General features: G+C 53.6%; 1 pseudogene; it reads right to left on the bottom strand.

Moving 5' to 3' along the window:
- Positions 1–12,454: 12,454 nt before the first annotated feature.
- Positions 12,455–21,777, bottom strand: LOC132076169 (protein ecdysoneless homolog; annotated as a pseudogene).
- Between the last annotated feature and the right edge of the window lie 2,155 nt (positions 21,778–23,932).

Here is a 23,932-nt window from a genome sequence, read left to right as displayed (position 1 = left end):
TCACAGCCCTGTGCCATGAGGATGTGGCACAAAAGGGTCGGGAAAGACCACAGGACCTCAGCTCAGATGAGGCTTTTGACAGAGCCCAGAGATCTCATCCTGGAACTCTGAAAACACAAGAAAACCATGAGACAGCCCTGGGTCAGGGCACAGCAACCCTGCTGGAACAAGAGAAGGGACTAAAGGCTGAGCAGGCAGTGCAGGGAACGGCTGCAGACAGCCTGTTTGTCATAGACATCTTTTGTGAAAAATCCTTTCTTTAGGATTTTTCTCCCTTCTGAGAAGCTGTGGCCTCAGCAACAAATGTAAACAATGGTTATTTGCTGCTGTGGAATGTAACAGGTGGATTCGTGATTGGTCTCCTGTGGATGTTTGGATTTATTGATCACTCACAGCAGAGCTGTTCTTGCTTTCTGCCTGCACACAGAACTTTGTTATTCATTCCTTTTCTATTCTTAGCTTAGCTAGCTTCGGAGAACTTTTCTCTCTATTCTTTTTAGTATAGAAATAATGTAATATATATCATAAAATAATAAATCAAGCCTCCTGAACATGCATTCAACATCCTCGTCTCTCTCTTCACCCTGCAACCCATGCAAGCCCTGTAACACCTGTTCAAAGAGATGCACCTGCAGCTGGAGAACAAACAAGAGAGATCCCAAAGTGACACCATGTCTTGTAGATACTCACACAAAGATATGTCAAAGGTCATGAAAGGCCAGCTATAAATAAGGTAATAATACCTTATGAATAGTGTCTGTTATAAAAATTAGTGAATCCACATGATGGAACCAATCTATCAGCAGTGACTGTCTCAGGAATTGGAGACAATATTCTTCCAGCATTCCTGTATCCATAGCAATGAAACACTGAACAGCTTACAATGGATAACAGCCATAATGTAGAACAACCACCCACTCTCCTGTGTTATCTGTGGGAGATAAACCAGAAGAGATCACAATCAATGATCCTGTCAGGCAGTGCAGCACTGACACCTGTGCAATCTGTGAGAGGATCAAGGGCCCAACAAACTGTATCTTCTTCTATCCAAAAGCAGGTGTTTATCACTGTTTCATCACAGCTGTTTCAGTGGCATCTGTCTTATCTCCAGAAGGAAAGAACCACATCTTGCAATGCAAACAAACATATTTAAGCAAAATTAACTTGGAACTTAAAATCAATTGCAGAGTAATTCAATGTCACATCAATAGAATTAGAGGTACACTTAAGAGAACTTAAAGGTAACATCTTTAATACTGAATAAAAACTGATCTTAACAAAACTTGAATAGAACATGAAATGGCTTAAAATGAAGAAGAATGAAGCGTGACCTCATCCAAACTCAGCAACACTCAAACCTGACAGAAATCCACCTTGACATAAATAACTCTTAAAAATATTACCTCAATAGAGCAATAAAGGTAACATTACTCCGAACTAACTTTGCTTAATCTTAACAACAGTAAAATCATATTCAAATAAAACACAACTGAACTAACAATCAATATCCTTATACGTTCGGGGTTTTACAAAATGTAACTTAGTCTGATGCTATTAATACCAAAGGCACTGAAAATGTGAACCAAGTGTAGCTGAAATAATGGCCTGATGGATTTACTGGAGGGATTAGAGAAGTGTGACAGATACTTTGACCCTATGTAATTCAACATGGAAAAAAAACTCATGGTAGCCGCAGATTTTAAGAAATCAGAAATTTACTTAAAGCTTTTAAAGCACAATTTTACCGAAAGAAACAACAAAGTAGAATTTGGCAAAGTGTCTAAGAGATCGGGAGCTTCTCGCGATTGTATTTAGTGTAATACCATGTGGGAAATGTTATCAGCATTTCTGCTAAAGAAATTAGATTGTGTTATGCTGCACATGATAATAATTATGAGGCACTGCATTTACAGCTTTGAATATCTCCAGTAACAATTCTCGGAGAAAGCAGAGTTCACGAAAAACACAAGATTAACTTCAAATAAGCATTTCAGCACACGTTTACGGCATTCTAGGACACGTTCCGTGAGGCTTCAGTACCAGGGGCAGTCAGAGCCCTTCGGCAAATGCCGGGGGTTCGCCCCGCCGCAGGGCTGGGGAGCCACGGGGGGAGTGAGTTCGGCCGGGGCCAAGCGGAGCCGCCGGGCAAAGCCGAGCCCCGGGAGCGGGGAAAGCGCCGGCGGCAGCGAGGGCAAAGCCGAGCGGGGAGAGCCGAGCTGGGACCCGCCCGGGGCTCGGGGTGAGGCGGGGCAGCCCCGCGCCTGCCGCCACCGCAGGGGGTTTGCACTGCGCTCAGCCGGGCCCAAGGGACTCGGGTTCGCATCCCGCAATCCGGGCCGGCAGCGACGGGAGGCGGCGGAACGGTGAAGGAACCGATCCCGAAAAGGCGACGGGGAGCGCCGGGGAGAGCGGACGGGGCGGGGCCGGGCCGGGCCGGGGGAGAAAAAAGGCCCCGCCTCCGAGCCGCGATTGGCTGCTCTCCCGCCGCTGATTGGTCAGATCGGCCGAAATCCCTCCCACACTGGCGCTCCCTGAATAAATTCGAAACGGCATGAGCCTCGCCCTTTAGGTTGGGGGTTGCGCGACGGTAGCGCCCAGAACCCGGGCAAGGCGATAACAGAGCTTGGAAGCGGTTTCAGCCCAGGTGCGAGTCGCGGTCGGTTTTGCCCTAGCTCGGGGCTCGGGGTTCTGGCGAGTTGCATGTGCCGGGAGCCGCTCCGTGTGCCCAGGCAGGGAGCCGCAGCGGCCGTGCCGGCGCTTGGTGTGCCCGGGCTCCGAGGCGCCGGGGCAGGGAATCATGCGGGGCACAACGGTGAGCAGCCCGGGGCTGCTGCTTCTCGCCCCTCGGCAGGCGGACTCCGAGCCGCAGCTGCCCCGGGCCAGCAGCAGCCGGCAGCTCCCTGTCCAGGGGCGAGGCCGCCACGAGCCGAGCCGGGCCGGCAGTGTTGCTCTCAGGAGCGCGGGCAGCGGCCGGAGAGACTTGGAGTGCGACCGTCGGGGGGCAGGGGCGGCGCGGAGGAGGGTGTGGGCAACGGCATTGCGAGGAGCGGGGCCACGCCGAAGGGCGCCGAGGGGCCTGGGGGCCGGGGCCTGGCCGGGCCGGCCGGCGGGCGAGGGCGGGGCCGGTCCGGCCTCCTATTGTACCCGCTCTAATTTTATTACTCTTCTCTCTGTTTTAGCTTTTCATACGATTATAGTGACTTTAAATTTTGTTTGCTTTGCTGTGGAGTCTTTTGTTTGATATTATTAGAACTATATCTCTCCATACTTTTAAGTCTTATAGAAACAAGTATTTTTTCTATAGTATTTTCAGAGGGTTTTAGCTTTAAGATTAAGGCATTTCTTTATCTCTCTTGTTTTGGATTCAAGGTCTTCGTTACTGTCTCAGAAGCTGTACAGCTTTTAGTAGCTAAAACTTTGACATCACTTTTTCAAATACCTCCCGTGCAAAACTAAAACAGGTGGATATCGTCGAGAATTGGAGTACAGTTTATCTGCCTGAGCTGCAAAGCCGCGGTGGCACGGGACGACCGCTGGGAATCCTGTGCGAAAACCGCGCGCTAAGGCAAAACCACCCACGCTGGAAAACCTGCAGAAGAACCTCAGCCCCCGGGGAAGCGGCTCCTGGCGCTCTCCCCCGCCGTGGGCCGCGCCCCTGCGCTGCACGGCCCGGCCATCGCCACCGGCCGGGGCTCGGCTCGGCACGCCCTGCGCGGCACCGCGGGTGAAGGCAGGATCCTAGCTGCTTTCAACGCTGACTGGGCAAAACGGGCAAAACCCGCTCAGACATCCACAGCGGAACCTGACTCCGGCTGTGCCGGGCCGGTGGGTGTGACCGGGCCGGGACAGGAGCGGCGGCGGCACCGGGGGCCAGCGAGGCGGCGGCTCCAGCCCAGGTGGGACCGCGGTCGGTGCTGCCCCAGCTCGGGGCTCGCTGCGGGCGGAGGGGGCCGCAGTGAGGGCCGGGGGTTTCTGGCGAGTTCCTGGTGCCGGCTTCCCCCGTGTGCCCCCTGCTCTGGGATCGCAGCCGAGGGAGCGGCTGCCCGCGCTCTCCTCCTTGCCCTGATGGCCGGCATGGAGCCGGTGCCGCGGCAGCGATGGCTCATCGCGGCTGCTCTCGCTAGGACGGAGGCGGCTGCTCCGTGCCCGGCACCGTTCCCGCCCGTGCGGCACCGGGCTCGGGGCCGCTGCTCGGGCGGGAGGTGTCCGTGCCCGGCTCGGGGCTGGCACGGCATGAACTTGAACCCAGTGCCTCAGAACCCAAAGCGCTGCAGGCGCCGAGTGCGGGCACAAAGCGGCTCCGTGTGCCCAGGCAGGAGCCGCAGCGGCCGTGCCGGCGCTCGGTGTGCCCGGGCTCCGAGGCGCCGGGGCAGGGAATCATGCGGGGCACAATGGTGAGCAGCCCGGGGCTGCTGCTTCTTGCCCCTCGGCAGGCGGACTCCGAGCCGCAGCTGCCCCGGGCCAGCAGCAGCCGGCAGCTCGCAGGCGCTCTCAGCGCCCGGCCCGGCACGGAGCTGGGCTGCAGCGGCTGCAGAGCCACAGGGGCCGCGGCTGCGGCCACCGCAGAGCTCCCGGAGGCTGCGCTTGTCTCCGCACCTGCTGCCGCACCTCTGGGCAGCGGCGACAGCGCAGCCACAGCTGCCACCGCCCTCCTGACCCCCGCACGGCCGGCACCAGCAGCGACCTCTCACCGTGTCCCTTTCAGGGTGCCATCAGCGCGGCTGGAAAGCTGTTCCCGAGGCCGAGCTCCCAAAGGATCTGTCAGCAGCACTCCTGATGTCTCCGCAGCAAGGTGCTGTTTGTTCCGGGCAGAGAGATACTGGCTGTGAGCAGGAGAGGAGTGAATTCTGCTCCATTCCTGGAGTGGCAAACGAGCCCCAGCAACCCCAGGAGGGACCAGCAGCCACAGTTGCCCACTTGCCTGGGGCCCAAGAAGCCTCTTGGCATAAGCAGGGGGATGCCACTTGTGAGCGTGCAGTGAGTGCAGATGTGGAGAATGGATTCTGCGACAGTGACGGGAGCGTGAGGGAGCCCCTGGCTCCCCAGGGCACAGCAGCAACAGGCAATGAACGCAAAATGAACCTCAGAAGATTCCTGGGTGAGTGCAGGGCCACCCCTGTGCCCTCTAGGCAGGGGCCCGTGTCCCCTCCCAAGGCCAGGGCTGGCAGGTGTGTGGCTGTTTCCCGATGTCTGAAGAGGCCTCGTGCTCTGCTGGGCCCCATCCGTGGCTGGAAGCAAGAGCCCCAGCTGCCCCCAAGGCTGTGCAGTTCTCCTGCTGCAGCCTGTGCCCACAGCTGTGTCCCTGCCTGTGGCCACAGCTGTGTCCCTGCCTGTGGCCAGGCTCTTGGCTCTCTGGCTGCCAGCTGAGGGAGGCCCACACTGCCTCAGGGCTCCCTGCTCTGCTCCCTGGCCGTGGGCTGAGCAGATTGCAGGGCCGGCTCTGCTTCTGGCAGCCAGCAGCTCTTTCCTGCTCCAGGTGAACGGTTCAGGCGCCATCCCGTGGGCACGGCGGTGCTGATTCTGCTGCTCCTGGTGCTGGTGCTGGCTTTGGGGGCGGCCTTGGCTGTGCTGGCAGGTAAGGGAGGGGCAGCAGCGTGGGCCCAGCCCCTCGGGGCAGAGCGGGCTCCCTGCTCCCTGCACAGGGGAATCCTCCGACCTTCTCCTCTTCCCCCTGCAGCACCACAGGTTCCAGTCACACCTGCGATTCCACTGTCCGTTCTGGGCTGTCCCCATGGCTGGATTGGGTACAATGGGGTCTGCTACTACTTCTCACGGCATTACAGCACGTGGGAGCAGGGTCAGGAACGGTGCTCCGAGCTCAATGCCTCCCTGGCCATTGCCCAGGATGAGGAGGCCATGGTGAGTGAGGGGCTGCGGGCGCTGTGGGGTGGCTGAGGGCAGCCTGGGGGCGCTCCTGGGCCGGGCTCGGTGCTCGCAGGGCCGGGGCTGCAGCCCTGGGCCGGGGCCTTGCAGGGAAGGAGCCCCGGCGTGCGGGGGCAGCCCCGGGCACGTGTCCCCCCGAGGGGCCGGGGCAGCTCCCACTCCTCTCTCCTGGGCAGGATTTGCTCTTCCGCCTCTGTGGGAACGGCGATTTCTGGCTCGGGCTGCGCAGACGGGGCGAGCGCCTGCACTGGGGGGACGGCAGCAGCTACAGCTCCCGGTGAGTGCCGGGGAGCCGGGCAGGGCCTGGGGGCACAGGGGCACAACGGCTTCCCCTGGCAGCCAGCGCTGCCTCTGCTCCTCCCTGCAGGGTTCCTGTCCTCGGCAATTCCGAGTGTGTGTACCTGGCTGACAAGACATTGAAGAGTGAGAACTGCTCCCATGAGCGGCCGTATGTCTGCAGCAAGGCCCAAGCTCCCCTGTAACAGGGGCTGCACAAAGGACCTTCTCCACGCTGGGCAGTGCCAGCTTCACCTCTGAGCCCAGCACAGCGCTGTCCTTCCTCAGCTGCGCCCTGTGCCTTGCACTTCCTCTCAGGGTCACCTCAGTGCCTCTTCATCCCCAGTGCCAGCGCTGGCCTGGGGCTGCAAAGGAAAAGTCTCTGCAATCCATCCTGGCACCGATGCTGCCTGCAGTGAGGGCATTGCCCTCATGACACAATCAGCTCCAATGGGAAATTCAAATCCGCCTGTGGTCTTGGAATTCATCGTAAACTAGTGGCCAGAATGGGACACTTTTGGACTGTCTTCGGAAGAGGAGGAAGAATTGCTGACGCATGCTGAACAGGAACCCCACTTTTGGCATCCGGCACCTGACTGTGGGGAATGGTCGGTCTGTCTGTCTGTTCAAGTTGACTATATGATGCTTTTATCCCCAATCGTTTTGTTCTGTTTATGCTGAATAATAAGTTTTGTGTGTTTAAGACGTCTTCCAGAGAGTGAGGAGGGGAGAGAAGAAGCGCACATTTTGTTTTCAGATACTGCTCTCACTCCTCCACATTCCTGCTCCTGGACTGTGTTTTCTGCAGATGGACAGACAACGGGATCGAGCTCTCCTTGGCTTTTAGTTAGTTTAGCTAGCTGAGGCAAGGAAGCTCCCTGGACTCTGTTTTTTTGCCTTTTTCCCTTTTTTCGGACCTGTTTGAACCTGCTCTGGACTGAACACCCAGAAGAGCAGCAGCAGCTCACACCTGCAGCCTGCCGGGCTGGGCCTGGGGCACAACATTTCCAGCACCAGAGGGACTGATGGGAGACTCAGTGAGCTGAACTGCAGCCTGGAGGAGGGCTTTCTCAGTTTGTCATCTCTTTTGGAGCAGCAAGGGGTTTTATTGTTTAATAAATAGGTTTTTTCCACTTTTCTCCAAAGAGGTATTTCCTCCCAAATTGGTTGCAGGGAGGGGCCAAATAATCTGCTTTCCTAGTGCAGCCCAAATTTGCCCTGAACCAGGACACTGTCACAAAGGATCTGACTGTCCTCCTGTGGGAGGAATCCCAGGCTGGAGCAGTGTAGGGGGATAGAACATAAGAAAATAAAGGTGGTGTAGAAAGTAATCTTGCCCCTAAGGAGTTGCAGCTGGGCCAATTAGCAAAGATTAGGAACAGGCCTGATTTTAACAGGCCACAGCTGTAACCAATGAGAAGAAGAGTGCTATGAAAGAGTGGGCTGGCAGGTTGGGAAGGGAACTGGAGTCAGTTGGCTGCTTTGTCAACAATGAAGAGTCAGTGCTGTGAGGAGCTGCCCAGGAGAAAACACCAAGAAAGTGTGAAACATCTGCCATAAGGAGACAACAGTCTGGAACCCCTGTGATAAGATGATAACAAAGTACAGCAGATTTGTCTCCCTGAGGAGGAAGCAGTGCCATGATGTGTCTGTAGCCCCTGCCCCCCCGTGTCACTGTGTGGGGAGGAGGGAGGGAATTGTGGATAAAGTTCTCCCAGGAAGGAGAGAACAGTGTGGAGAAGGTGCATTTTTAGGATTTGGCAGCCTACTCACTCCCTTGCTGGAATTTTTTTCATAATATATTCAATGGAAATTAATGGCCCCACTCCAAGCTTCTTATGCCCATGTTGGGTGAGAGATCTCTGGCTGCCTTTCTTGAGAGCCCCGAGCCTTTCCTGCTGTGTTCTGTTGCCTGCCCAGGAGCAGGAGCAGAGGCTCAGAGCGCTTTTGCTGGCCCCGGGCACCTGGCCTGGCCCAGCCCAGCCCCAGAATCCCTGCCAGCATTCCCTGCACCATTGCCCGGCCCCACGGCGGCTGCGGCTCCGCGGGCAGGCGGCTCCAGGAGTTCAGAGTGGGCAAAATGGGAGCGAGGGACAGGAGGCAGCTGGTGCCAGTGGGGGAAATGGCTTTGCTGGAGCTGGCAGGGACAGGAGGAGGAGGGAGAAAGAGAGACAAGGTGGTGGGGATGGCCATGGGGCAGGTGGGCATTTTGCTTTCCAGCTCCGTGCGAGGAAAGGAAGAGCTGTCAAATCCATGCAGGAAAAGAGGGGCCAAGTAGCAAGTGGTGGACATCTCTGACAATTGGGATTCATTTGATCTGCCTGCACTGCAAAAGCCAACACTCTCTGAGCACCACCAGCGCTGTGATGTGCCTTGCCCTGCCCCTGCCCTGGCTGCAGCAGCCGCCTGTGGGGACGGGCCCTGTTCTCTAAAGGAGCTGCACCCAGGGACCATTGGGGCAGTGCTGGTTACAAAGTAAAGCACATAAAAGGGTGGGAAGTGTGAAGGGAATAAAATAGAATGGCATAAGAAAAAATGATAACAGAACTGCACCAGGAATGGCCACTGACTGCTGTCACTGACAGAGCTGCACTGAGGGACGGCCACACGTTTCCGTTCCCACACAGAAATGCTGGGACTTGCCTTCTCCTCAATAACCATCAGTGGCATTTCCAAGGCCAGCAGGTACACTCAGAGATGTCCAGAATCATCGTTACAGGGGGAAAACTGGGGTTTGCATCACATCTGACAAACATCAGGAAGAGCACAGGAGCAGAAATAGGGATTTCCCAGCTCCCTCCCAGGGAGAACAGTATCAGCACCGGGACAGAAAATGCTGATAGAACATCCTTTCCCACTGCTCCCTGTGCTCAGCTGGAGGTGGCATCCTTTAGCTTGTGGTCTTCAGTGGTTTACCCACGGAAATACTGCAGAGGGTCACAGAAGATTTACTAGCATGTTAAAAAGAAGCTGAAAACCCAGGCAGGATGACATTTGGGATAGGGACACAAGCAAATTCACACATCATATGACAGTTCAATATGGCTGCTTGTGAGTATGCAGCATGGAGGACAGCTAGATTAAACCAGAATAGATTCCAAAACTATTTGGCCTTATAACTGCAGGTAAGGTTAACAACACTCACCAATTAAAAAATAAAGGAAGCCTATTGGAATAAGGCTCCCAATATTACCAGTTAGATTGTGCCTGGGCCAGTCTGACCCTTGCTGCTGGGCCAAAGGCAGCAACTGTGGTGTATCACCCCAGAGATACCTTGGCTTGCTGGAGATTGCAGCTGGGCACTGAACAAGTCCAGGCTTGTTAGGAACCCCGTTTACCTCAGGAGGATTAGCTTCAGGTGATGGTGATGAGAAAAGGGAGATGATTCTGCTGGAGGGTTTAAATCCAGAGGTTTATTCCATGGTTACAGAGGTCTGAATGTGAGCAACTGCTCCAACAGAATCCCGGCCGCATGGTCTCATTCACCTTTTAAGCTCAAGGACAGGGGGAGGGGAGGTACAGGTGAGCCACCAACCAGGTGAGAGGGGCAGGGTCTCAGGGGAAGATGACACCCAGACAGGCCAATGACCCCTGGGCATAGGGGCATCCTTTGAACTTGACCAACCACACGACGCCTTGCAGGAATGTTAAACCTGATTGACAGGACTCACTCAGCATGGGGGCAAGGGGGAAGGGAGAGAGGTATAGGCACACCTGGGGGAATGACCTGGAAGGCCAAAATGGGACATTACAGCACACCACAACAGAAGCCGGCTCAGAACTAATTTAGATCACCATCCCTGCAGCCATTGGGTATCACGACTCCATTTCCCCACCAAACTACAAAGGTTTTAATGGAAATCTCTCATTTTCTGTTTCCTACCTGCACTCAAGTGACCTGTGTGATCTCTCTGAATGAACTGAGCTTTCCCTTCACAGCAGCTCTGCTCTTCACTTGCCAGCCTCGTGCCCTTGGCAATTTCCATCTGGCAGCGTTGGCCTGCTGAAGGAGAGGCTCTGTTCCAAACATGCCCACTTTGCAGCAGTGCCCCACGATGGGATGTTCTCCTGCCTGGACTAATCCCTTTGCTTCTCAGCTCCAGCTGCAGCCCACAAACCTGGCAGCTGTTCAGGAGCCTCTGCCATGGCACGGCCCCACCCAGCTGATTGCCAGCCTGGCAGCACAGTGGGCACACATTGCCAGCCCTGGCCCTTGTTTCCATCCCGCTGCAAGGAGCCCAGTTGTTCCCCAGTGTTCCTGCAGGAACCCAGGCCCAGGGGTCTGTGGGGTTTGCAGGGGCTCTCTTGGGGGTACCTGGGGGTGTCTGTGGCATTGGGGAGGGTGGCCTGAGCTCTGGGGGTGTCTCTGGGGCTCCTGCTCTTTTCCCATCATATTTCCCATCCTTTTTCCTCTCATGCTTTGCACCCTTTTCTCCTCACCTTTCTAGAGATTTCCTGCTTCCTAAATGCCATCTTTACACCATTATGCCATCTCAATTTTTTCACTCTTCCCCCCTTTTCCTGCTGCCATTTTTCCCCCTTATTTGTCCTATTTTTTCCCACTTTTTTCCTGTCCGTTCTTCCCCCTTTTTTTGATGCCTTTTTTCCCCAGATTTTGCCACTTTTTTTCCGCCTTTTTTTTTTATTCTGCCCTTTCTTGCCACCTATTTTTCCTACTTTGATTTCTCACCCTTTTCTGCAAATATTTTTTAAACTTTTTTTTTTCTTACCTTTCAGTGCCACCTTTTTTATCCAGCCCTTTTTTTTACCCTCAGTATCAATCCCTCAATGAAATCAGTGGGGGTTTCTACCAATTTAAACTCTAAAAAATAAGCGACAATAAAGATTCCTTGTCAATTTAAACTTAAAGAGGATGAAAATTGAAAATTGTCTGTTCTCATTTCAAATCTATAGAATCCCATCACAAAGGGTGTTCCCTGATCTGTTTCAGCAAGAAAGTGGAGTTTCCCCATCCATTGATAGCCCTGAAATAATGGCCAAGGCAGGGTTCCTTTCCATTGATGCCCTCAGCATTGCAGGTGAATGGGGATTCCCCCAGGTGAAACACAGACTATAAGGGAAAATTAACCAGTTAAACAACTTCAGAATACACTTGGACAGAAATCCATTGAAAGGGAACCACACACCACTTGTCTTCCCTAATTAATTCCATCGGGCTTCCTTCACTAAAAACACTCTCAGAATTACAAGTGGAGATGCCTGGTGTGTTACCTCAAAGCAGAGGAAGAGGCAGCATGGAAATGCTTCTTCTGCCATGGCAAACTCTGCTGGGAGCACTCCCAGAGCCTTGCAGGGCTCCCCTGGGAAGCTGCTGAACAAATGGAAAGAGTTGGGATGAGCAGAGCCCCAGAGAAATCCCAGCCCCACTGATGGAAAAGTCAGATTATCCAAGCAGCAACAGCAGCTGGAGTGTTTGCAAAAGAGCAGCTTTGTTCTGAACCCAGCTTAGGAGTTCTCCTCATGCACTAAGGGAGCCCCTCCATCTATTTGGACCTTTTCTATAGCACAGGCCACACAGCAGCTCAATGTGATCATGTTCTTCAACTCAATTATGTTTTAAAGTATCTAAACTTGATCTAGCTACTCATCAGTAGAGAATTTTATGTATTTTCAGAGTAAATCACCTTTCCTGGTCAAACACCAACCCTTCCCAAGGTTCAAGTACCTCTGTTTTCCACCACTAACTGCTCATTAGCCTTGTCTCAATTAAAAAACCTCTGTGAACCCCATTTTTCCACCACAGATTTGTCTGAGTCTCTCACCTCTCAGCAGTCCAAATTCCTTGAAATTTAGCAGAACCTTCTTCACACTTCCCAGCTCTTGGTGTCCATCTCTAATCGCTGTCCAACCTGCCAGTGCTCTCCCTGAACTGCTGACAAAGTGAATTACACAACATCAGTGCAGGACAACTCATTAATTGCTGAATGAAAATGAAATAAAGAGAAATTAAGAAGCTGATTTGGACCCAGCAGGACTGCACTGCTGTTGTCTGTGTATCAAGAATTTCTATCTATTTTATTGCAAATTTAACTTGTTGAAACTAAAGTTGTCATATTTAGAAAAGATTGCTCATTCCACATGAAAGCAACAGGCTGCATGCCTTCCAGCCACATTTTCACTGAAAAAACCCCAAACTGCTCAGCCTGGGCTCACATCATGCCAGCAGTAGCTGTATATCAACATTCAGCAGTAATGGAATTCATTCAGAAAATGAACAATTACAAAAATACTTTCACTCCAAGAACCGAGGAAGTTATGCATATCTTAAAAAAAATTCAGTAATCAAGTTGTATTTTTGTTTTTATTGAAATAAAATTTAAAAATACTTCTGGCCAATATTTACAAATTTGATCCAATTACTCTTCCTGCAGTGTGGTATTTTCCCACCTGCCCCTGAAGGCAGCAGCATTTTCAGAACAAGAACTGCTCCCCACATATTGAACCCACTCAGCAATGGGTAAAAGGACATTTTAGAAACGTGGCAAATTGGATCACTGAATGGAAAAATGGGAGAGAGGTTTTGTAATAAAAGAAAACATCATTTGAGTCATGCATTCAACATCATTTTTCAGTTTTCTGGAATTGTGCTAGCACTGGGAAAATCTCATTTCCACCCAAGACAGTGTGCAAACAGAAGCTTTTGCAGGTGAATTCACTCTGCTGAAGTGACACAGAATGAACAGAATGCTCCAAATTCAAACCTTTGGCCTCTTCTCCCCCATCCTGCTCGTGTGTCTGTGCTCCATCTCCCCAGCAGCCATGTCTGGTGCCAAGGCTCTCCCTGCCTTGCTCAGCTGCCAGTGAGCTCTGTGCTCTCAGGTAAATTCACCCCCAGGCTCTGTAAAATGCTCGAGGTGGGTCCTGCCAGGCCAGCCTGGGCACTGTAGGACTCGAGCAGGTTTGCCACCAGGTTCATGTCCACATCCAGGGCTGCCAGCTCAGCAGCCTCAGCTCCACAGTCAGGGCCAGCACTCTCACATGGGGCTGCTCCAACAGAACCTGCCTGCAGGGAGTACAAAGAGAAAGCTTTATCAAATTGCATGAGCAGATTTAAGGGAAAAAAAAAAGGGTAAATCACAGGAGAAAAGAAACAACAATTGTGCAGCCAGCAAAGTCCAGTACACTCCTGAGTCCTGACAGACAGGAATTCAGACACCAAATGCTCATGCCAGCTGGAAATCACCACTGTCCATTACCCACATTAAGTTGCAAGAGAAGGACACAAAGTGTTGCTGAGTCCTGGCTCAGCTTCCTATGGGAGAAAGCTACTACAGGAACTCACAAATGAAGCTGCAGCTGCTTGCCCTACTACCAAAAACAGAGAAAAGATGGGCAAACTAAAACTAAGCCTTGGAAAAGACGGGCAAATTCCAAGTTTAGGTAAGTTTCAGTTTATAAGAAATGTATGATGGTGCAGGTCCAGCACACTTTGCCTGCACGTGGGAAGGTTCCAATCCCATTACTCAGAATGGCCCCTTGCAGCACATTTCCTGCTTGGAAATTACTGCTGCAAATCAGAGCTCAAGGCACACTCACCCCTCTCTTGTGGCTGCTGAAACTTTTCCCAACGTTGCTCTGTGCCAGCTCACGGTCCATCTCCTCCATGTACGCCTTGAGACTGCCCACGAGCTCCTCAGGAGACACCTTCTGCTCCTGCCTTCCATTCCCAGCATCCAGCTCTTCATCATCCTCATCTGAGAAACCAAACTCCTCCTCCTCATCCACATCATCAGAATCCAGCTCCTCCGAGTCTGCCCCTGCACATGATTTGGTGTCAGTACAACAGCAAAGAAATCAGTGCTGGCTTTTGTTTCAAAGAAAGAAGCAATCTCACCCAAAATTCTGTCCAGGGCTTTGGTAAAAGAATCCACATCAAAGGTAACTTGGGATTCATCAGATGACCTGAAATATAAAAATATTTTTAAAGAAATAAAGCTTCTATGCTTGCCTAAGCCTGACACAGGCACAAGCCATAATGATGTCTCTCAAGACAGGATTGAAGTTTCGACATTTGAATTTAAAAATCCGCAGAAGTTTGAAGCCTGTATGGATGAGACATCAAACAGTGAGTGGAAGAATTCTTGGCATAAAAAGAGAAAAATTGTGAAGACCACAAAACCCAACTGAGGGACAGAGAGCAGCTCAGCTTGCAGCACTTGAACCTGCACCAGTGCCAGAGTGGCACCAAGCTGATTTAAAGCAAGTACAGGGTCACTGCTCTGCCTTTGCTTCAGGCCCTGCTCAGCACAGCACCTTCAAACTCTGATTCTCTGCATCACAGAACCAAGCACAGGGCTGCAGCACAGTGCAACATTCCACACCAGAGCCAAACTCCAGGTGCTACTACCATGGCATTTCTGCTCCTTCGTGCGTGGACACTTTGGACACAAAAGCCTTCATGCTCTCAGCAACTGTTTCCAAGCCATAGTTTTGCTCCTCCTCATTTGGGGAAGGAAGGGACTCATTTCTTGTCTCCTTCAGCATCTGATCCAGAGCACCTGGTGTCATATCCAGCCAGCTGTCATCTGCAAGGACACAGCACAGATCTGTTACTCTGCACAAGCCTGCTGGCCCACAGGCCCAAACCAGCTGACTGACAGGGCTGCAACCATCCTGCAGCTCAGTTCTGCAGTTCAGCTCTTGTGCTGGTCCTGGCTCACACACAGCAAAGGCACAGAGAGGCTGAGAAGAACTGAGTGCAGATTTCTTGTCACTACTTACAAACTCTGCTTTGCAGAGCTCAAACTCAGAGAGACCATTCAGTCACTGGGAAGCCTTTGGCCACTCAGTGGAGGAAGAAAGGCTCACTCTAAACTGGGAGAGCCAACCCAGTGTTTAGTCTTGAGGAAGGCTGGATTTGCTCTCCCTTCACAGCTGTCAGCATTGCCCCTCTCCCCCCACAAATAACCATCTGTAATAGGAATAATTCCCCATCCAGCTCACCATCCTCTGCAGGAAGACAAGCTGCTTCTCTCTCCAATTCCTTCAGATCAATGGGGGTTGTCTGTAGTAGTGCCAGGATTTCATCACCTGGGCTCACTTCATCACAGCTGGAAGAAAAACCAACATCAATTTACTGAAATGGATTCAATGGGATCACATGCTCTGCATTCAGGTTTTCACTTGAATTCTTCATTTTTCCTTCTGTGCAAACACATCAAAAAGGGAAATGAATCTGGGGGAAGTACCAGAGCACTACCAAGAGCATTGGCCAAGGCTCTTTTTCTTTACATTTCATTTGCCTTGGTAAATATTAAGATTACCAGATCCCAAACACCACAGACTGGAAACTCAAAAAATAACATCAAGATATTATGGGCTGGCAAAGCCTCAGATATTTCTGTAGTGATTTAGCTTTTGGATTTGATCTTCCAGAGAAATCCACAGCCAGCTCCTTGAGCAAAGGAGACACATTACCCTGTATTCATTATTCACTGGCACTGCTTTTCTATGAAACTTTTCTACACTTTCTACAGTCAACCAAGCAAAAATTGCATTGCAGTCACCACTTGGAATCCACTTGGAAGAGCTCAGCATTTCACAAAACCAAGATAAAAGAGTTACTCAAGCCAGAACTTCTCCCACTGGAGCATTCCAGAGGAATTAGTACTTGTGTGTCCTGGCCACAGCTCCCATCTTCAATGTGCAGTGGAGAAAAGGGTTCAGGTGTTTGTCACAAGGATTTCAAAGGTCACTTACAGGATTTGTAGGGTATATGACACTCATGATTTTCAAGCAGCTCTCACCTTTCTGGCACTGCAACAGATTGCTGGAAGTGATCTTCTGCCATGTGCAACAGCTCCAGGTACTTGGCTGATCCTTCCATTTCTCCCTATTGAATGCAAGTCACAGCCATGAACCCAAACAATTCCAGGCTTCCTAAGGGTGACTGTTGGTCACACAGAAAAGCTGAGAGAACCAGAACAACTAAAAACTCTTGGCCATGTACATTTGGAACCCAATACAGCAAAGGGGCACTCCTGTATTTGAAGTATATTAAAGGATATTAACCTAAGAATCTCAATAAAGTTGTCCAATATTATAACCCTCAAGTAGGTAGTCAATTTATGTCCAATTTATTAACTTCAAAGAAGTAGTCAAAGGCATCTTTTAAAATAAAAACCCACAGAACCTCACCAGAACCCACAAAAACCACACACACATCAAAATTACACTTGCATAGGCCCAGATAGGTCTATGGTGTTATGTATGGATCTTGAAGAATATTGAATTCTAGAGGGGTAGAAATGAAATGTAAACCAGTGAAATCAGTTACACCTCACACAATCACATATGGGGGTTTTCTTCACTCAAGTGTATTTCTCCCCTTGCTTTAGATGAATGAATCAATCCCCACATCTTGCTTTTTCCTTTTTAATTTCCAAAATAAATTCCTTTCAAAGGGGAACAAACTGCACATGTCCCCTTTAAACACATTAATTCATTTCCCACAGAGATAAGGATTCAAGCTCCTTACACCAGTTCAAGGGTTAAAATGTATTTTTCCTGCAATGTTTAAAAGCCACAGACACTGAAATACTCACAGACCTTGAAATAATCCTTCTCCTTCAAGCTCCTGAGGAATCTCTCCCACAGGGGACCCCTTAACACATTTCTCTTGGCGTCAGGAGCCACTTTACTGCTCTTGGAGCACAAAATTTCAAAGCCATGAGCCTGCAGACAAAAGATGCAACAACAAGAGGTTCTCAAGGTGTGACAGACTTTGCTCACATTTCTCTGGACAAGCAGGCAACCTCCAGACAAGGACCCGTTCCCTGGACATGCATGAGCCAAGGCCAAAATGCCCCAGGAATCATTCCCAGCTTCATGCCCAGCTCGCAGGCTCTGTACTGAGGATGAGCTGGGGCGGGCAGGGTGTATCCACTGCGTCTGTCTGGAACAAACTGCTGCTGCACCAGCTGTGCATACAAACACCGAGTGAAAGTCACCTGCAACAGCCAGAGCAGAAACAAACACTCCCTGCAGCGGGACTGGGCTGGGGACAGCCAGCAAACTCCCTCCAGGTCACCAGAGTGCCTTTGAAGGCACCCATATTACAGGCAGTGCCTGAGACTGCATTCAAAATACATCTTAGAAAGATTTTTCTGATAAATTGCTTTTCAGGCTTTACCAAGTTTGTCCCAAATTGAAATACCCAAGTAAATACGAACTTTTGTCAGTATAAATACATTTGGAAAAACCCTCAGTGTTTTGTATTCGCATTAACAAGGTGTATTTTCAATTAAAATGACATTCGATTAAAAGATTTCAGCAACAGTTTTGAAGTCCAAAATTTGACTCTAAAGCTTCTTTTCAGGAGTCTATTGGTACAACTCTGTAACAAAATGCATCAGATACAACATTGCTTGGACAGTGCTCACACAACACTTCAGAAAAGCTTTCCCAGAGCTGTGAGAGCACAGCTGAGAAGGTGAAAAGCCTGGCAGTGAACCACTGGTTGGGAGCAACTGCTCCCGTTGGCCGGCAGGGCTGGCAAACTGCTCTGATCACACAAGGAGATCAATTTACTGAGCAGGCACTTCAGCAGAGGAACTGCTATCACAACCTCTGGATTCAGAAACAATTCTCTCAGGATCAGCCCCCTGAAAGTCCAGCCACACCCATCCAGAGCAGCTCTCAATGCAAGGACCTGGAAATTCACGCCTACAGGAGCACACGGCAGGGCCGTCAGCGGCTCTGAGAGCACTTACCAGGGCCATCACTCGCTGCTCGGCAGGGAAGGCTCTGAACGGGCGCCGGCAGGCCCCCAGATCGCCCGGCTCCCGCAGGTAGAAGGCCTGGACGGCCGCAGCCACCAGGGACGGGCGCAGCCGCAGCACGGCCGCGATCCCGGCCGGGAGGAAGCAGCCGGCTCGGTGCAGCGAGGCCTGGATCTTCCCGGGATACCTGAGCGGCAACAGAGCGTGGGGAGGGCACTGCCCGTTAACCACTCCTTCTTCAGCAGGAGGCCCCTTCCCTTTAGTATTGACTGGGATCATGGCTCAGATTAGTCTGGAGTTAAAACCTGGCCAGTCTAATGCCTAGAATGGCTGTTTCTATCATACATATTTATAGAAGTGTACATGGCTCATAAAATTGAATCCCCCACATGGGTAAGATGAGTCCCTGTGGACTTAACCAACATATCCAGCTATCCAGTATTCTTTGCCATATCTGCTGTCAAATCCTTGCAAAAAATAAAGCACAGGGTGGAGCACAGCTGTGACAAGCTGAAGCCCTGACAATTCTGCTGGTGCTATATTTTGGATCAAATCCTCTTGTTCCTCAGGCACAGGGCTCCTAAAAGATCATGGAACTTTCAGAGGTTTCAGTCTAAGGAAGATGTGAAGGAAGAGTAACTCTTGTCATTGTCAGGGCTGGAATTACAGCAGTGAACCAGTTTCAGATCCCCACACCACAGACTACAGGACACTGATCCCCCTCTTTCCAAGAGTGCCACAGAAAAACCTCCAGCTGCTGGTTTCTGAAAAGGAAAAAAGGAACCAACTTGATCCCATCTGCTGGGGAAACATTTAAAGCCCAGGGGGCACAGACCCAAACCCCACAGCTGCAGGAGCCAAGGGCAGCCCCACGTACCCATGGAGGCGTTTATTGAGCGCAGCTCTGATGGGCTCTGCAGCCAGGAACTCCTCGGCGCGGGTGGATAACAGAGCCAGCGCCTGCGGCACCGTGGCACGGGGAGCAGAGAGGGCCCAGCCCTGCTCCCAGGGCTCCCCCGGCGCAATGATGTGCAGCTCTCCTTTGTAAAAGAACACCTGGCAGGCAGGAATGCTCCCGTCACACAGGGCAGGAGCACTCACACACACAGCCATGGAACAGTTCACTGCACACACAAATGCATCTGCTTGGACACTGACAATAGAAAGGACAAACAGAGAACCAAGGCAGGAAGCAGCAGAGCTTTTCTAAAAAGGTTATTTGAGATGCCAGAGACCACGATCCAACCAGGAAAAATCCCTGTTTGAACTACAACAAATTTCATCAAATATACCTTGTTTCCCTAACAAGAATAATTGTTACACATGTCTCTTCAAATGGAGAAGTGCTTCAGGAGAACCAGCACAGCCTAACTGCTTCAGAACATCCCAGGCATTAAAAAGCAGCATTTCAGGTGTCACATGTGACCTCTGCTGGTTCCTGATCCTAAGAAAAGCCCTGAATGCAACGTTCTCAACTCCCTCACTCTGTCTGTTCCCTCAAACAAAGCAAAGTATGAGCCTGACACTCCAGGGACACACTTGAAATTCATTTTGGTGTTGTGTTCCAGCCCTTGTAAGAATCTTGGAGTAGGGGAAAAATAATTGAACAACTTTTTGCTAATGACCAAATTAATGATCTCCATTCCAATCCACTGCCATTAGCAACCATCCATACCCAGGTGAAGGTGTCTGCTCTTTATTTCACCTGGACTAGACAAAGCCTGTGTCCTTACAGAGACAGCAACACTCCAGCCCTGAGCATTCCCTACCCTGAGGGCAGCAAATCCTCTGGCCTAAACACTCCACAATATTGTAAAAAATTGGTTCTAGCAGAACTTGAAAGTTCAGGTGGATACAGGAGTGCTCCTGAAGGGAACAACAGTCAGGCACAGACAGCACTCTGGATTTTCAGAGGCAGTCAGACCACTTGGCTAGAGGTGCAAGAGAAAACTCCAGCTGCTACAGAAAAGGCCACTGGCTCCCCCTTGCCAACTGCACACAAGTTTTACTCACCCTGTTTTTATGTTCTCAGGATTCAGCCACTTTGGGAGAAAATCAGCTGCTTCTACCAAGAGAAACTCTCCATCGTTGTCATCAATACTGGCCAAGGAGAAATTGGAAATTCAGCAGGAAAAGCCTTGCAGAGCACAACAGCACACTTCTGAATCCATGTCTGCTGGGGTTTTTTTAATATTCACAAACCCATAAAAAGGCTTAGGTTAGAAGGGATCTTAAAGATCAACACCGGGTTCCAACACCCTTGCCACAGCCAGGCACACCTTCCACTAGCCCAGGCTGCTCCAAGCCCCATCCAACCTGCCCTTGGACACTTCCAACGTGTCTGGGATGGGGAAACACCTCCAAGGATGGGCCGTGGTAAGACAGGACCTTCAGAGCACAGGCACTGCCCCTTGGCAGCCCTCCCACTAAAGCAGCTCAGCAGCACCCACCTTACCTGGCTGCCAGTCCCGGCAACTCCCTGCTCATCTCCCGCAGCAGCTACACAATGAACCACTCATCCTCCACGTTATCGCCGAACACCGCGGTGCCGCCCAAGTGCGTCGGGATCTCGCCTGCACGGGGCACAGAGAGGAGAGGCGGCTCAGCAACGCCGTGCCCGGGAACAGATTGTCCACACGGGCTACGGAGTCTCCCTCACTGCGGATATCCCAGACCCTGCTGACAGAATCTTGTGTCCTGTGCTCGGGGACGGCCCGGCTGCAGCAGGGAGGTGGCACCAGATGCCTCACTGGGTTAACCCGTGCTGTGACACCGAGAGTCGGGGAAGCCGCCGGGTCCCCCTCACACGCTCCCGGTTCCAGCCCGCCGGGCCCCCCCTGACACGCCCTCGGTTCCCGGCCGCCGGATCTTCCTCACACGCCACAATTCCCCCTTAGACGCTCCTGGTTTCAGGCCGCCGGGTTCTCCTCACACCCCAGTTCCCCATCACACACTGTCGGTTCCCGGCCGCCGGATTCCCCTCAAACGATCCCGGTTCCCCCTCACACACTCCTGGTTTCTGGCCGCCGGGTTCCTCTCACACTCCCGCCCCGGGTCCCCCTCACACGCCGTCAGTTCCCGGCCGCCGGTCTCTCCTACAAAGATCCCGATTCTCGGCCGCTGTGTGCCCCTCACATGGCCTCGGTTCTCCCTCACTCGTTCCTGGTTCGAACCGGCCAGGTCCCCCTCTCAGGCTCCCGGTTCCCGGCCGCCGGGTCCCCTCAAACGATCCCCGTTCCCCCTCACACGCTTCTGGTTCCAGGCCGCCAGGTTCCCCTCACACCCCCCCGGTTTCCCTTCACACGCCCTTGATTCCCGGCCACCGGGTCCTCCTCACACGGCCCAGACCCCCCTCACACGCTTCTGCTTCCCGGCCGCCGGATTACCCTCAAAAGATCCCGGTCTCCGGCCGCCAGCTGTCCTTCACACTCTCCCGGTTGCCCCTCACAAGCTCCCGGTTCCCCCTCACACGCTCCTTGATTCCGGCCGCCGGGTTCTCCTCACACCACCCCCCACCCCCGCTTTCCCCTCAAACGCCGTCGGTTCCCGGCCGCCGGATTCCCCTCACAGGCTCCCGGGTTCCCTGCCACCGGATCCCCCTCACGCTCTCCCGGTCCCCGGCCGTGTCCGGCGCCTCCGGGCGCTCCTCCCGCCGCGCCTCCCGGCCCGCTCCCGGCTCACCGCGGCCCGGCACGTAGCGCAGGCGGAACGGCTGCCGCTGCCACACGCAGGCGGCCAGGAGCGGGGCCAAGCGCACCAGGGCCAGCTCAGCGCAGCGCCGCAGCAGCGCCTCGCCGCCCGGGCCCGCCGCCGCCGCCGCGAACAGGCGGGAGCGCACCGCGACCTCGGGCAGCGCCGGCCGCCGCAGCGCCTCCATCGCGCCGGGGCCCAAAGCGCTCCGCCCCCGGGGAGGAGCGGCGCGATGGCGGCGGCAGCGCTGCGCTCTGTGCCTGGAGCCGCTGCGTGTTCACTGGCAGAGACCAAAGCGGTTGGGCCGGCTGCATTAGAATGTAGTGCCAGGCTTTCCTTTCCTCCTCCCTTCTTTTCTCTTCTCTTTTCGAACCTGAAGAGGCCGCAGCTGCCTCCCGTTTTCCTTCCTCTGTCACCTTCCAGGTTCTGTTTCCCAGACCGTGTTCTTTCCTTCCAAAATCCTTGATAACCCGTTCACCACTTAAGGCTTTGCTGGGTCCTTGTTTTTCTACCTTCTGGCTGCTGTGGGTGAAGGTCTGGCTATGAGGAGCATCCGGCTCCCTCTGCTCCAGAAAGCAGCGTTGCAGTTATCCCAATCTCCTGCTGCTGAGGGCTTCCTTAGGCTCCTGCTGAAATGAAAAATATCCAAGACACTTTTCCTTTCTTGAAATTAGAATGGTTTCTACAAGTCCTGGAGATGTGAATATGATGGTTAAAAATCTACTGTGCAAATGAAGGCTTTTCCTGCTGTGTTGGGTTTTCTGCCGGGGGCAGAAGGAGATGCACAGAGCGCTTTTGCTGGCACCGAGCACCTGGCCGGGCCCAGCCCGGCCGAAGAATCCCTGCCGCAATTCCCTGTACAGACCCACAGAAGCGGCTTCCCCGGGGCTCCGGTTCTTCACCAGGGCAACGGCCTGGGGCCCTTTTCTTAGCAAGGTTTTTGCCGGACAGGAGTGACCTGACTCCTCTCCTCGCATCGCTTCTGTTTCTGAAGATGCCCCTGGATCTGGCTCCCAATGTGGCACAGAGAGTGACTTTCGTACAAGAAAGCAAAAACGCTCCGGTAATTTCCATAACGCGCCCGGCCCGGCCCGGCCCGGCCCAGGACGACACCGCCCACGCTGCTCCCCGCCCCGCGCTGCTGCCCCGCACGCTGATTGGTCAAACCGCACAAAAGCCGCTCCCACAGCGACGTCCGAGCCCAACTCCGGCACCAGCCCGAGTGCTCTCGTGGAGTTTCATTCCGGTGGCGCCAGCCCGAGTGCTCCAGGAACCTGGCCGGGATGGGAGGGGCGGCGGGCGCCGGGTTCATCTCATTCTACAGCGGCGGTGCTACCGGGACCCCGGCGAGGCGGCGGCTGCAGCCCAGGTGGGACCGCGGTCGGTGCTGCCCCAGCTCGGGGCTCGCTGCGGGCGGAGGGGGCCGCGCTGAGGGCCGGGGGGTTCTGCCGAGTTCCTGGTGCCGGCTTCCCCCGTGTGCCCCCTGCGCTGGGATCGCAGCCGAGGGAGCGGCTGCCCGCGCTCTCCTCCTTGCCTGGATGGCCGGCATGGAGCCGGTGCCGCGGCAGCGATGGCTCATCGCGGCTGCTCTCGCTAGGACGGAGGCGGCTGCTCCGTGCCCGGCACCGTTCCCGCCCGTGCGGCACCGGGCTCGGGGCCGCTGCTCGGGCGGGAGGTGTCCGTGCCCGGCTCGGGGCTGGCACGGCATGAACTTGAACCCAGTGCCTCAGAGCCCAAAGCGCTGCAGGCGCCGAGTGCGGGCACAAAGCGGTGCATGCAGCCTGCTCCGGGGCCGAGGCTCCTCGGCGCTCCGCTCTGTGCCGGGAGCCGCTCCGTGTGCCCAGGCAGGGAGACGCGGCGGCCGTGCCGGCGCTCGGTGTGCCCGGGCTCCGAGGCGCCGGGGCAGGGAATCATGCGGGGCACAATGGTGAGCAGCCCGGGGCTGCTGCTTCTCGCCCCTCGGCAGGCGGACTCCGAGCCGCAGCTGCCCCGGGCCAGCAGCAGCCGGCAGCTCGCAGGCGCTCTCAGCGCCCGGCCCGGCACGGAGCTGGGCTGCAGCGGCTGCAGAGCCACAGGGGCCGCGGCTGCGGCCACCGCAGAGCTCCCGGAGGCTGCGCTTGTCTCCGCACCTGCTGCCGCACCTCTGGGCAGCGGCGACAGCGCAGCCACAGCTGCCACCGCCCTCCTGAGCCCCCGCACGGCCGGCACCAGCAGCGACCTCTCACCGTGTCCCTTTCAGGGCGCCATCAGCGCGGCTGGAAAGCTGTTCCCGAGGCCAAGCTCGCAAAGGATCTGTCAGCATTCCTGATGTCTCGAGAGCAAGGTGCTGCTTCTTCCAGCCA

Source organism: Ammospiza nelsoni, chromosome 8 (assembly GCF_027579445.1).
Source record: "Ammospiza nelsoni isolate bAmmNel1 chromosome 8, bAmmNel1.pri, whole genome shotgun sequence".
Lineage (NCBI taxonomy): Eukaryota > Metazoa > Chordata > Aves > Passeriformes > Passerellidae > Ammospiza > Ammospiza nelsoni.
This window is presented reverse-complemented; position numbering and strand designations above follow the sequence as displayed.